General features: G+C 32.4%; 1 protein-coding gene across 1 annotated transcript in view; it reads left to right on the top strand.

Annotated features, from left to right (window-relative positions):
• Positions 1 to 13,098, top strand: part of Atp6v1a (ATPase H+ transporting V1 subunit A) — a 57,337-nt gene that overhangs the window by 782 nt on the left and 43,457 nt on the right. Inside the window, exon 2 of the mRNA XM_026394724.2 lies at positions 5,996 to 6,057. The gene's annotated coding sequence lies outside the window, so the exon portion shown is untranslated. The remainder of the gene's footprint in view (positions 1 to 5,995; positions 6,058 to 13,098) is intronic.

Raw genomic sequence — 13,098 nt, forward strand, 5'->3', positions numbered from 1 at the left:
AGAGTCTTTGAAAGATGGTGTTGCTGTGTCTTGGTCTGCAGTAGGCCCAGGCTAGCTTATGGGAAAGTGACTAGGTTTTCCTGAAAGGGAAGTAATTCTTTGGAAACTGATTGGGCTGGGCGTATAATTAAACCAAATTTATTTGACCATAACTTAAAAGACAAGAAGATTAAGTAAAGATACTGCTGGCTATTTTCTGCCTTTGGCATTCTTTTTGCCTTTCCTCCTTAAAATCTACTTAATGACACTCCCAATCAATACCTTGACCAACTTTGTGGTAAATTTGAATTAAATAAAGCTTGTGTTTCTCCTTAGTTTTTCCCAGTGGTGAATAGTATTTTGTGAAAATACAGAAATTGTTTTGCCTAGGTTTTTGACTACCCAGTGCTTCTCCATTTAATATATAATGCAACAGCCAATGTTTTTACCCTAAATAATGTACTTTAGGAAAGAATGTGTTCCAGTTTGGGGTTAAACTTTTTTATTTGTATTGTAAACTCAGAAAGTTCTTGTTTCTTTTAAATTGAAAGTCCCTACCAAAAATTACAAATATGATTTTTGAAGTTTGAATTACACCTAATATGAAAAATCACATTCTGAGTTAAGTCTTATAGTTTTCTAACCAGTGTAATTGAAGAATCTCTTTAAAAGTCTTGAAAAATGAGGAAGATGGAATCATTATCTTTTGAGTTGTGAATGTGCTGACTTATTTTTGTTTTTCTGTATCTTCCAAATTGAACTTGTTTTGTTAAGGAAAGCTCAAAGTTAAACCTTATTAAATGATGGCAAAATGGAAAAACTGGCCTATTGATGTTTCTTACTAGAAAACACAACCTTAATGATTCTTGATTTTTACCCAAGTAATAAAGATCACTGTTGTCTTTTTTATGGATTTCGAATTTTCGCACATTGTACTTATGACCTATTCTGGACAATAGCACTAACGATTGATATATTTATATAGCCATGACTATTACAGATGTGAGTATATTTTTGTTCATTTCATTTCTCCAGAGTGAGGTTCCCTGATCTTTAGAGGAGAGAAAAAAAATAGTGTTGCTTCCTTGCCCAGATGACATCACACCAATAAGGAGAATTCTTTAAGTGCTCTGGAAATCAAAACCTGTTCTGTCCAGGTACACCAGAATAGGCAAGAAAAAAAAAAAAAAAACACAGTTAAAAAGCAAGTTCACTACAAGAGAGGAAAATACCAATATGAAAGAGGTTGAATGAGTCTGCAGTTTTATTTCACAGTTCTTCCAATTTTAGGGAACTTATGAAAGAAAGAACTCAGACCACTGATGAAATTTGGAAAATTAGCAGCAGGAATTGGTGACTAAATTGTTGTATAGGTACACACACACACACACACAAAACACACACACATGATTTGAAGTTTGGAAGGCATTTTATAGACTATCAATTTGTGAGTGTTACATGTAGAAATTTTAACATTTATTGGGAAATTGTGTTATAATCCATTATAAAACAATACATAAAGATTTTTGTGTTAGGGCCCCTGATAACTCTTGTTTTCTTACTATGAGGTCATTCTCATTTTCACTGCCTTCATAGATTGTTATAACCACTAAGAATGTTTCCTTCCCCTATGGGCAGACATAATCTTACAGTCCTGTGGACTACTACACAATGTTTTTCTGTTTTTATTTCTGGCATATTGCTGTTAATTGGACTGTTCCTCCTTAAGTCATAAAGCTCCTAGGAGTTCAAGGACTATGTCTTTATTGTTGTTTCTTCTGCACAAGAATTCAGAAGTACCTGAGAGGTACTCATTAAATTGTTGATTGAGTGAATGTTGAACAATTAGACAAAGAGATTAAACTATTTTAACTTTTGGAGATCATAACTCCTTCTAAGTTCGTACACTTTTAAATATAAGTTTTATATTTTTAAATATAAGGTATTGGCTTTTAAATATAAGTCAGTAATAATAGTTTTCCAAATCATGATCAATAGAATAGAAACAAACTTCATATGGACTTCATTAGTGCAGTGACCAACTTAGGTTCACAGTATGTATATTTAATAATAGATATGGCTATCATCCAGATATGGGAGGGAAGTGGTAGGAGTAAGTTATTTTAAATGAAAAGTTAACTCTATTATCTACAAGTGAAGTCGCAATAGACTAAAACAGAGGATCTTCATTCAGCTGTGCCAGCTTAGTTCTATGCTACATGCCTTTGTTGGGAGTGCTGGTTTCGGGTTTGATAATGAGGGTATATAAAGCTGTGAGTTAGAATAAGATGATTCTAGATAATCTCTTAGAAAGTATTTTTAGAAATAAATGGTGGTTGGTCTGGGGATATAGCTCAGTTGGCAGAATGCTTGCCTTGCATGCATAAGGCCCTAGATTCAATCCCGACCACCACACACACAAAAAAAAAACTAAAGTGGTGAGGCTGGGGCTGTAGCTCTGTGGTAGGGTGCCTGCATGTGTGAAGCACTGGGTTCAACCCTCAGCACCACTGTCTTTACATTTCGATTTCCCAAACTGAAGCCTGGGTTTTGAGTCTCACCCCAACTCGTAATAGCTGAATGACCTTGGGCACTTAAGCAAGATTGTTTCCTCAAGTTTAAATCTATCCCATAGGTGCCGTTAAATTTAGATGAGTGTACAGTGTTTAGTACACACTTGTAAAGTTTTTTTTATCATTAACTTTACTGACATCTACTTTGATTTTACGTAACTGAATTCCTAAAAGAGACTATAATCCTACAAAACTTGACTAACACCCATTTTTGAGCACCAGGTTAGATATGGTGAAGGAAGTAGAATATGAAATGAGGCTATTAAGGAAAAAACAAAGCAGAAAAAATATATGTCTAGCAAAGTTTCGTTTCTTTTCTTTCTTTCTCTTTTTCTTATGAGATGAGGATCTCACTTCACTGTGTTGCCCAGGCTACCTTGAACTCCTGAGCTCAAATGATCTTCCTGTCTCAGACTCGAAAATAGCTGGGACTACAGGTGCACACCACCGTACCCAGCTTCTAACAAAGATTTAATAGGAGCTGAGAAATATCAGCAAAAAAGTCCTGTATTTTATCAATTGTAGTGATTTAGTATTTTCTGCACGAAGATTTTCCAAAGCATGTGGTAATTAATGTGTGGAATCAATTTAAGGAGGAAGTTCTTCTATTTCTAATTTTCTTGTCCACAATGAATAATAGAAATATATTGTACAAGCTGTAGAGTGGTGTTTTTTTATATCTTATTTTTATCTTCATGAAATTGACAAAGAAATATAAGGAACCGAGGAGACATGAACTAGATAATAGTTTTCCTTTCCTAAATTAATACTCACAGGATTAATAGTTTTGCAATGGTAAATATCAGTAAGTTAAACCGTAGTTAAAGTATAGCTTCTGTGAGCTTATATTTCATTTTATTTTTTTTTAAATATTTATTTATTTTAGTTCTCAGCGGACACAACATCTTTGTTTTTTTGTATGTGGTGCTGAGGATCGAACCCGGGCCGCACGCACGCCAGGCGAGCGCGCTACCACTTGAGCCACATCCTCAGCCCCTTATATTTCATTTTAATCGTAAAAAATATTGCTCCTTCATTCTAAGGAAAGATTTTATTAAAAGATTAAATATTTTCTTTAACTTCAGTTCTCTGTTCTTAAACTTAAAATATAATGAATGCATACATTCATTTTTAATTTATACATATATTCATTGTTTATTATAAATAGTGACTAATAAGAATTATTCCATTTAATTTCTGTAGAGAATTTTAAAGTTTAACTATTCTGTTTTTTTCCTATTATGAAATGAAAAAAATCTTTGGGTTATATAATTATTTTCTAAGTAGTGTTATATATGTACATATATATGTACATATACTATACAATATTGTACATATTATATAAATATATAAAGTTTGTGTCTATACAGATGCAGCTGAAATGGATTTTTATCTTCATAGTACCAGGTCTTTCTTTTCACTGGAAATTATTAAAACTATCTTAAAATTAGTTGTTACCATGAATAAAATTATGTAATGATGTATGTGAGATACCCCTTCCTGTCCATTGCTGTGTAGTTAGTTCTATTACATTTCACAGTTGTGAATAGCCTTCTTTAAAAATTTATGTATTTTCAGATTTGAATTCTTATATCCTGTTTTTTTTTTTTTTTCATTCTTACAGCCTGTGATTTTTTGTCACCATTATTTTTGGTATTGTTATTATAACTAACCAAAATTTTTCATTTTTAAATCTTAATTCTACCTGTAGAAATTTATTGTTCTTTTGATGATGAATCTTTTTATTGAAAATAAGGTAAATGGTGAATGATATGACACACAAGAGTTCCAGATGTACTTAAGCAATGAAAAACAGCCAGACTTTATGTTTTATTCTGATTATTTCTTAAATTTTTTTAAATGTTCGTTTAAAGGCAAAATAGAGGCAAGGCATGATGGCACATGCCCATTATCCCAGATATATAGGAAGCTGAAGTAGAAAGATTGTGAGTTCAAGGCTATATAGCAAGATCCTTTCTCAAAATAAAACGTATAAAAAGGGTTGAGGTGTTGCTTAGTATTAGAATGCATGCCTAACATGGATGAGGCCCTGAGTTTGATCCTCAGCAACACACACACAAGCACATAACGCATGTGCATGCACGGCCGATAGACAAACAAAAACAAAATAGAGAAGGCTAGATTGGGAAATACCTGTAAAATTGAAGAAAGGGCATGTATATAGTAGTGACTATATATACAGAATGAAAAAATTTGGTAGGAAATGCATCAAAAAAAAATAAGGATCTCTAGAACATTAAAGAAAGATTCAAAATTTATTACTATACATCTATATATTTGGTTTCTTATAATCAATAAACATTTTAAACAATTTTTGCTCGATATGGAAAATGGAAAATTAAAACATTGAATTATTTCATCTTATATGTATAGATGTATTATTAGGCTAAAATATGTAAGTTCAGCAGAATTTTAAAAAGTAGAAGCTAATGCTAGTATATATAGGGATTTGCTACATAATAAAACAAATTCCAGTAGGGAAAATAGGCACATGTATATGATAACTATAACTAATTCAGTTGGTCCATTTGGAGAAAAATATAATGGAGCCAGTGTTTTGCAACATACAAAAACCTATTTCAGATTGATTGAAGACTGAAATGTAAGAGATAAATACTTAAAATATTAATCTTCTCAATTTTTTGCAAATGCAGTCTAAGCTAAGGCAGGAAATGTAAAAATTATAAAGGAAAAATAGACATGTGAGCCTATATAGAAATAAAGACTTCTTCAGTGGTGATAAGGACAAAAGTTTAAAGTACTTATAAAAAGAGTTAACATTTTAAAGAACTCTTATAAATTAAGAAGTTCACCTGACACAAACATAAATAAAGCATGTGACCAGAAGTTAATGAGAAGAAAAATCTATAGCATGAAAAGTAACCTTACTAGTGATCAATATATTATCAATGAAATACTACATCTCTGACTAGCAAAAATTAAGAGAGTGATAAATCTGCTAATAAGGATGTACAAGGAAGAATTTTTCTCACAAAATGCTAGTGGAAATGTGAATTACTATAGGTTTTTATTTTTAGTAAATGGTCAGATGATGTCTGTTAGTCTTGAAAATACATGTTTTTCCATTAGTCAGCCTCCCTCCATGGAATCTTTTCCTTACACATAAAAGCACCAATAATTAAGCAAGTGTTTACATGAATGTTGATTGCCAGAATGTTGGTAGTGGCAAAAACCTATGAACCGAGGTATGCCTGTTAATAGGGGAATTGTGTAAATTATGACACATTATGGAATATTGTGAAGTCATTCAATGATAGCAGTTGAATCTATATTGACTTGGAAGGATTTCTATCATGTTTCTTATGTGATAAAGGCTGAGTATAAAGAAATGTGTATAGTGAGATTTTATTTTTATAAAACTATGTGAAAACACACCATGACTTTTGTGTATTTTTATATAGGTTGTTGACATTGGAAGAAGCAAATACAGAAAAGGAAGGAGAAAGAAAGGGAGGAAGAAAAGGTACTGTATCCGCCATCACATGCATATAAAAATACATGTTTGTACATGCCTACATATGCAGTGTATTGCAGGAAAGGATGATCATCAAATTATTCAGTGGTTATCTCAGTGGGTAAATGAGCATTTCCGGTTATTTTTGCTTTCTTCCTTGTATTTTTCTTTATTACATGTTTTGTTTTTTTTGTACCAGGGATTGAACCTAGGGATGCTTAACTACTGAGCCACATCCCCAGCCCTTTTTTATATTTTATTTAGAGATTAACCACTGAGCCACATTCCCAGCCCTGTTTTATATTTTATTTAGAGACAGGGTCTCCCTGAGTTGCTAAGTGCTTCAATAATCTGCTGAGGCAGCTTTGAACTTGTTATAGGCGTGCGTCTCCATGCCCAGCTCTTTATTACATGTTTTTATTTTCACAATGAACATGTAGTGTTTCAGTAATTAGGGGAAAAAAAAAAAACTTTTAACATTTTAGAAAAGAAATAGAAGGCCAGATAGAGCAAAGAAGAAATTAACAAAAGGAAAAATACATTTGAAATGGCCAAATGACTCATACCTAAAATATTTATTGTTGTTGTGTTATCTTAGGTGTCTGAGAGAAAAGTGAATAAATTATCCTAATTACTCCATAAGTTATCCTTAATTTTATGTATGTAATAACTCTTGGATATCCAATAAGTGTCATGGATACTGTATTAGAAAATAATAGGTATTACCAGATAAAGTTACAAATTGACATTTTGTTTTTGGTGTGGTATTAAGTGTTCCAGAAATACTTTCTGCCTTGGTGATATAGAGCATATTGTACAAGTATAGACTCTGTAAACTGATTTACTCTAATGACAGAATCATTATAATGATAGTCCATTATTGTGAACTCTACAAATTTGTTTTGAAGTCACTTAGGTTATTTGGGGGGGAAAAAGTAACTTCAGAGTATGTTAAGAGGCAACATAGGAGGGGCTCTAGTACTGACATCAGAGAGTGTGGTTCAAATTTTGAGGTTTCTGGGCTGGGATTGTGGCTCAGCAGTAGAGTGCTCGGCTAGCATGGGCGGGACCCGGGTTCGATCCTCAGCACCACATAAAAAAAATAAAGGCATTGTGTTGTGTCCATCTACACCTAAAAAATAAATATTAAAAAAAAAATCTGGGGTTTATGCTTCTTAGTAGAGTGGCTTTGCAATAATTACTTTGTCTTTCTGTATTGCGTTTTTCTCACCTTTCAAATAAAGGTAAAAAGAGTTTTCTTCATTGAGTGTTATAATGATTAAAGGAATGATAGTATAAGAAAAATGATTAAATAACTTGACATTTAAGAGCAATGTTAATATTTGCCATTAATTTGCCTAGTTAATTGGGTATATATATATATATATATATATATATATATATATGGTTTTGTTTTTTGACTCAATTGTTTTAGCATTCATTGAATTATTCAACAATACTTTTAAGTTGGATAATCCATGTTCAAATGTGATATAAATTATATATTTAGATATTTCTGTTTTCTCTTACTGTCCCAAATCTTCAGCCTGTCCCCCGGTTACATATTTGTTACAAGTGGTAGCACCTATTCATATTATTTTGGACCTTCCTTTTTTCACTTAATATTATCTTGGAGATGTTTCCACACTTATACAGTTAAAGCTTCCTCATGCTTTTTAATGATAGGTAAGTATTCAGTTATACTAATGTATAATCATTATGGTGATTACAATGAGATTATTATTCAGAGTTTATTCCTGATCCAGGTACTTTTCTTAATACTTTAGTTGTATTTACTCATTGAACAACTTTCTAAGATAGTTAATATTTGTTTATCCTCATTTAACAAATGATTAAAATTAGGCAAAAGGTGGTTAAATGACCAACAGTATAACACAGCTCATAAGTGGTAGAAATCAGGATTTGAACTCTGGGAGTCTCTTTCCTGAGATTGCTGTCTTAATAACACTAAACTTATAGCCTATTATATCACAAGTTAAGCTAGTCTTCATTTTAATGGACATTCCAATTTTTTGCAGGGGGAGGTACTGGGGGTTGAATTTTATTTACAGACAGGGTCTCACTTAGGCCCTCACTGAGTTGCTGAGACTGGATTTGAACTTGCAATTCTCCTGTCTCAGCCTCCCAGGTCACTGGGATTACAGGCCAAGCCCTACCATGCAAAGTCCATTCTAATCTTTTGTATAAGAAACAGTAATGTAATGGGTGTTTTATTAATAGAACATACTGTACACATACAATATATCCTTAGAAATGAAGTGGCTGGATCAAAGGATGCATTTTGATAGGTGTTGTCAGTAGTGAAGAAATAACTTGAAATGCTTCTTATGTGACTTATACATTGAAATTCTATCAATTGAAGTTTGTGTATATTGTTGAAAGAGTAAAATATTTTAGAAATTGTTAATTGTGAAATTTACTGATTTTGTGTACCAATACAATTATGTAAGAGACTTACATAAGTAGGGAATTTTCAATTAATATGATCATTGAGTATACTAGTGAGCCAAATATAGGAGTAATACTATCCTTTTCTGTGAAAAATAAATTATCAAAAATCCATGAGTTCCAATTTTAGGTAATACAAAATTAGACATTGAGGAACTTTATTCAGATGAATTACAAAATCCACAAATTATTTCAAGTGAAATATCTTCTGTTCAATACCTTCTATTTCCTTTCTTTCAAGAAAGAAAAAAAATATTTCTTATGAATGTAAGAAGCACTGTGATTGAACTCTTCAGTGTGATACAAAGGATACGTTTAGAATTACAGAATCTGCTCAGATCCCCAGCATACTACACCTGCAAGTGTTTGAATGTGCATTTATAGTACTTAGTATCATTCATAGTTGTGTGTGTTTTAAGTATGACCTCAGATAATAATTATTTATCATAAATTAATTCTGTCTCAAATTAGAGCAGCATGAAACAACAGGAAATACCTATCTCTACCTTCTAAAGGAGCCATTGAATCATATCAATTTTGATGTCCAAAATATTAGAGCTTAGCCTTTGTCTTAGATGAGAAACCCTTCTGTGCCTCATGCCTCATCTAAGCTTTTGTAAACTATTATGCTTTATCCTGAAAATATTGAGCATATAGTATTGCAGATGCATATCTGACTACTGTGCTTCTGAGCTATTAAGAGACTGTGGAAGTTCTCAGGATTCATTGAGCTGGACTGAACAAGAGAGTGCCTTTGTCAAGGAGTCACATGCATTCATTTTTAAGAAATAGACCAAAATCTATTTGATTTAAGTTTTTATCTGGTTCCCTGAAGCTAAAAGGTGGGGTTTTTTTTAATCAATTTCTCATTGGCTATGTAGTCTTTTATAACTACTCTGTTAGTTGGCAAGAAAAACAAAAGTAAATATATATTCACTGTACATATTATGCCATTACAAGAATTGTACTGCCAATATGTTGTGCTTTTTTGATACCACGGATTAAGCCAGGGATGCTTTACCGCTAAATCACATCCCTAGTCCATTTTCTTTTTTTATTTTGAGATGAATCTTATTTGCTAAAGGTCTTACTAAATTGTTGAGGCTGGTTTTGAACTTGCAATCCTCCTGCCTCAGCCTCCCTTGTCACTGGGATTACTGGCATGCATCTCCATGCCCAGCTCAATACTTTGTGCTTTTAAAATGAGTTCTGTTGAGGTTTAATTGAGTTCTATTGAGCTTTAAATTGAGTACATTTAAATTTACAATTAGATAAGTTTTGATGTATGTATGCACTAATGAAACCATCACTGTAATCAATATGTCCATATTGAATCATAACTATCATGCCTTAAGAAACATGCCTCTTTGTAAATCCATTCCTTCCATACTTCCCCAGGCAACCACTATTGATCTGTTTTTTATTACTATAGGTAAGCCTGCATATTTAGAATTTTTTATAAATATAAATATTTAATTTTTTTGTTTGCCTTTTACTCATCATAATTGTTTTAAGATTCTCTGAGGTTATTACATATATTATTAATTTATTTCCTTTTATTGCTGAATGTGCCATTTTATGGAATATCACAATTTGTTTATCTATTCACCTGTTTGTGGATATTTGACTTCTATTTATATTGTTTGACCATTATGAATAAAGCTTCTGAGAACATCCATATAAAAGGTTTTGTTTGGACATCAGCTTTCCTATCTCATGGGAGAAGTATGGCTGAATTGTATGGTAGGTGTATATTAAACATTTTAAGAAACTGCTAAACTGTTTTCATTTTACATTCCTACCTGGAGTATATTAGAGTTCTAGTTGCTTTAAATCCTTATCAATAAAGATTTAATCCGTGGATCAGTCTTAAACTTTTAGCCATTCTAATACATGTTGAAGGACATTTCATTGTGGTTTCATTTGATGTGTCCAGTGATTAATGATGATAAGCATATTTCAAGTAGTTCTTTGTTGTAAATATATCTTCTTTGATGAAATGTACTTTCAAATATTTTGCCTATTTTAATTGGATTGTTTTCTTATTGAGTTTTGAGAGTTCTTTATTCAGATTATGTGTCCTTTATCAGATTCATGTTTTGTAACTATTTTCTCCTAGCTAGTAACTTATTTTTTCAACTAACAAATGTCTTTTAAGGAACAGAAGTTTTTCTGTTGTCATTTGGTGTGTTTTTGTTTGTTTGTTTGTATTTTTGTTGTTGATATTGTTTTGCTGGCTATAAGCATTAAATCAAGGGATACTCTTATCACTGAGCTACATCCCCAGATCTTTTTATCTTTTATTTTGAGATAGGGTCCTGCTAAGTTGCTAAAGCTAGCCTCAAACTTGGGCTGCCTCAGCCTCTTGACAGCTGGAATGGCAGGTATGTGCCACCATGTCTAGTGAGGAACAGAAATTTTAAATTATCATAAAGTCCAAATTTATCAATTTATCAATTTCTTTTATGTATTATTATTTTATCTAACAATGTTTGAAGAAAAGAAGTTTTAAATAATCACGAAGTCCAGTTTACCAGTTTGTTTTTATAGTGTTGTATCGGTCAAAGAAAGTTTTATAGATATATAGGTTTGATGTTTAGGTCTATAATCCGTTTTTAGTTAATTTTTGTATAATGCAAAATATGGATTGAAGTTGTATTTTCTCTTTCTCTCTTTTTGCATTTACATATCAGCTTTTTCTACCACCACTTGTTAAAGATGATATACTTTCTCCACTGAATTACCTTTAGACTTTTATCAAAAGTCAGTCGTCCGTATATGTGCCCATAAGTAGCCTTTCTGAGTTAATAAATGTTGAAAATTTTAAATAGTATATAATATTAAACAGAATACTAATGATTAGACTTTATCTGTTTAATACAGACTTATTTGATGTTTAGCATTCATAGCATTAAATAAAATAAATAAGTTATTAAATAAAATACGTTATTAGTAAAATTATAACATTTAAAATTTTTAGTAAGTTAATAAATTTAATAATATTTAATGTTTTCTTAATATGTAAGAATACTTGGTAATTTTTATCTCAGAAGGTCATTCTGTGATGGTAATATTTGACAGCCTTGGCCAAAAACAGAAAACATGGTGGAAGGGCATAACAGAAGAAGCCTGCTCACCTCATGGCAGACAGGAAGCAGAGAAAGCAAGGGGAGTGGGCCACAGTAAACCTGGCTAAAAGTTGCTAGCAAAATACATGCCACTCACTGAATGCTGTGCTGCCTTGAAATTACCTCTGCCAGATTATTTAGTCCATCACTTTAAAGTTTCAAGATAAGGCAAAACATAAACAAGTTCTTTGTCAGAATGTAACAGGAATGATCTCTAGTCCAATTGCAAGTAACATCCTTATTCCACTCTGAAATCCCAGGAGCGCATTCTTTACTGTGTACATTTTGATCTTCTGAGTTCCCACTAGAATTTCCCATTAAGCTCCACTTACAACATTCTAAAACTTCTCTAGTCTTCATCTCCAAACTTTTCCAACCTCCTCCCACAAACCAGCTCCAAAGGCTTTGAACTGTATGGTCAAAGAGCTGCAGCTTTTAGTTAGTTAGAGCTGCAGCCCTACTCCTGGTACCAATTTCTATATTAGTTAGCTTTTTCTTGAAGAACGACTTAGAAAAGGGAAAGTTTATTGTGGCTCACCATTTCAGAGATTTAGTCCATGGTTGGCCAGTTACATTGCTCTGGGCCCAAGTTGAGGGTAGGACATGTCAGAAGGGCGTGACAGAGGGAAGCTGCTCACTTCATGGCAGCCAGGAGGCAAGAGAGCAAGCCACAGGGAAGATGAACCCTTCTAGGGCATGACCCCAGTGGTCTACCTCATCTAGCTATGGCTCTAGATGACTGACTACAGTTACCATTCAGTCCTTTCAAACTAGGATTGATTGATTATGTTACAGCTTTCATAATCAAATCCAGAAATTGCTGCATTAACACAGAAGCTTTACTGTAACTGATCAGTATTTAGTAATTTTCTACTCTTTGAATAATTGGGGTACTTCATGAATAAAGCAGACATTTTCCTGGCAATAAAGACAGGCATTGAACTCCTTTCACAGATTTTTAAATTAAACAAATTTTGGTTGTTATTAATCATAGTACAATAGGTGAACTGTTAGAAATGCAGATTTCTTGCCCTCTAAATTGAATATGTCTGTGAACATTTGACTATAGTTAAATAATTCCATCCAGGTTCTGAAGTGGGTTTTTGTTTTGTTTTTTGCCAAATTAGGCAGCATTCTTTCCTCTTTTATTCTTTCCTTGTGCTTTGGCTCATGTTTTCACTGCAGAGATTTTCATAAATTTGTGAGTTGGAGGTGAACTTAATTTAATTAAATATTGAGTTATTAATATGCCTTTGCACTGTTTGTGACCTTTCTTCTCTTTGTAAAGACATCATTTTATAATATGAATATAATAGTATTTTTATGGCACCGTTATTGATGCTAAATCTTGTATAGGCCTTGTATGTACATTGGTCTCAAATACTTACATTGTTTATATTTGGCTTGTTTGGCTACTCATATTTTCTTCACAAAGCAGTCAAAATTTTTTTCA

Source organism: Urocitellus parryii, chromosome 2 (genome assembly GCF_045843805.1).
Source record: "Urocitellus parryii isolate mUroPar1 chromosome 2, mUroPar1.hap1, whole genome shotgun sequence".
NCBI classification, from domain to species: Eukaryota; Metazoa; Chordata; class Mammalia; order Rodentia; family Sciuridae; genus Urocitellus; species Urocitellus parryii.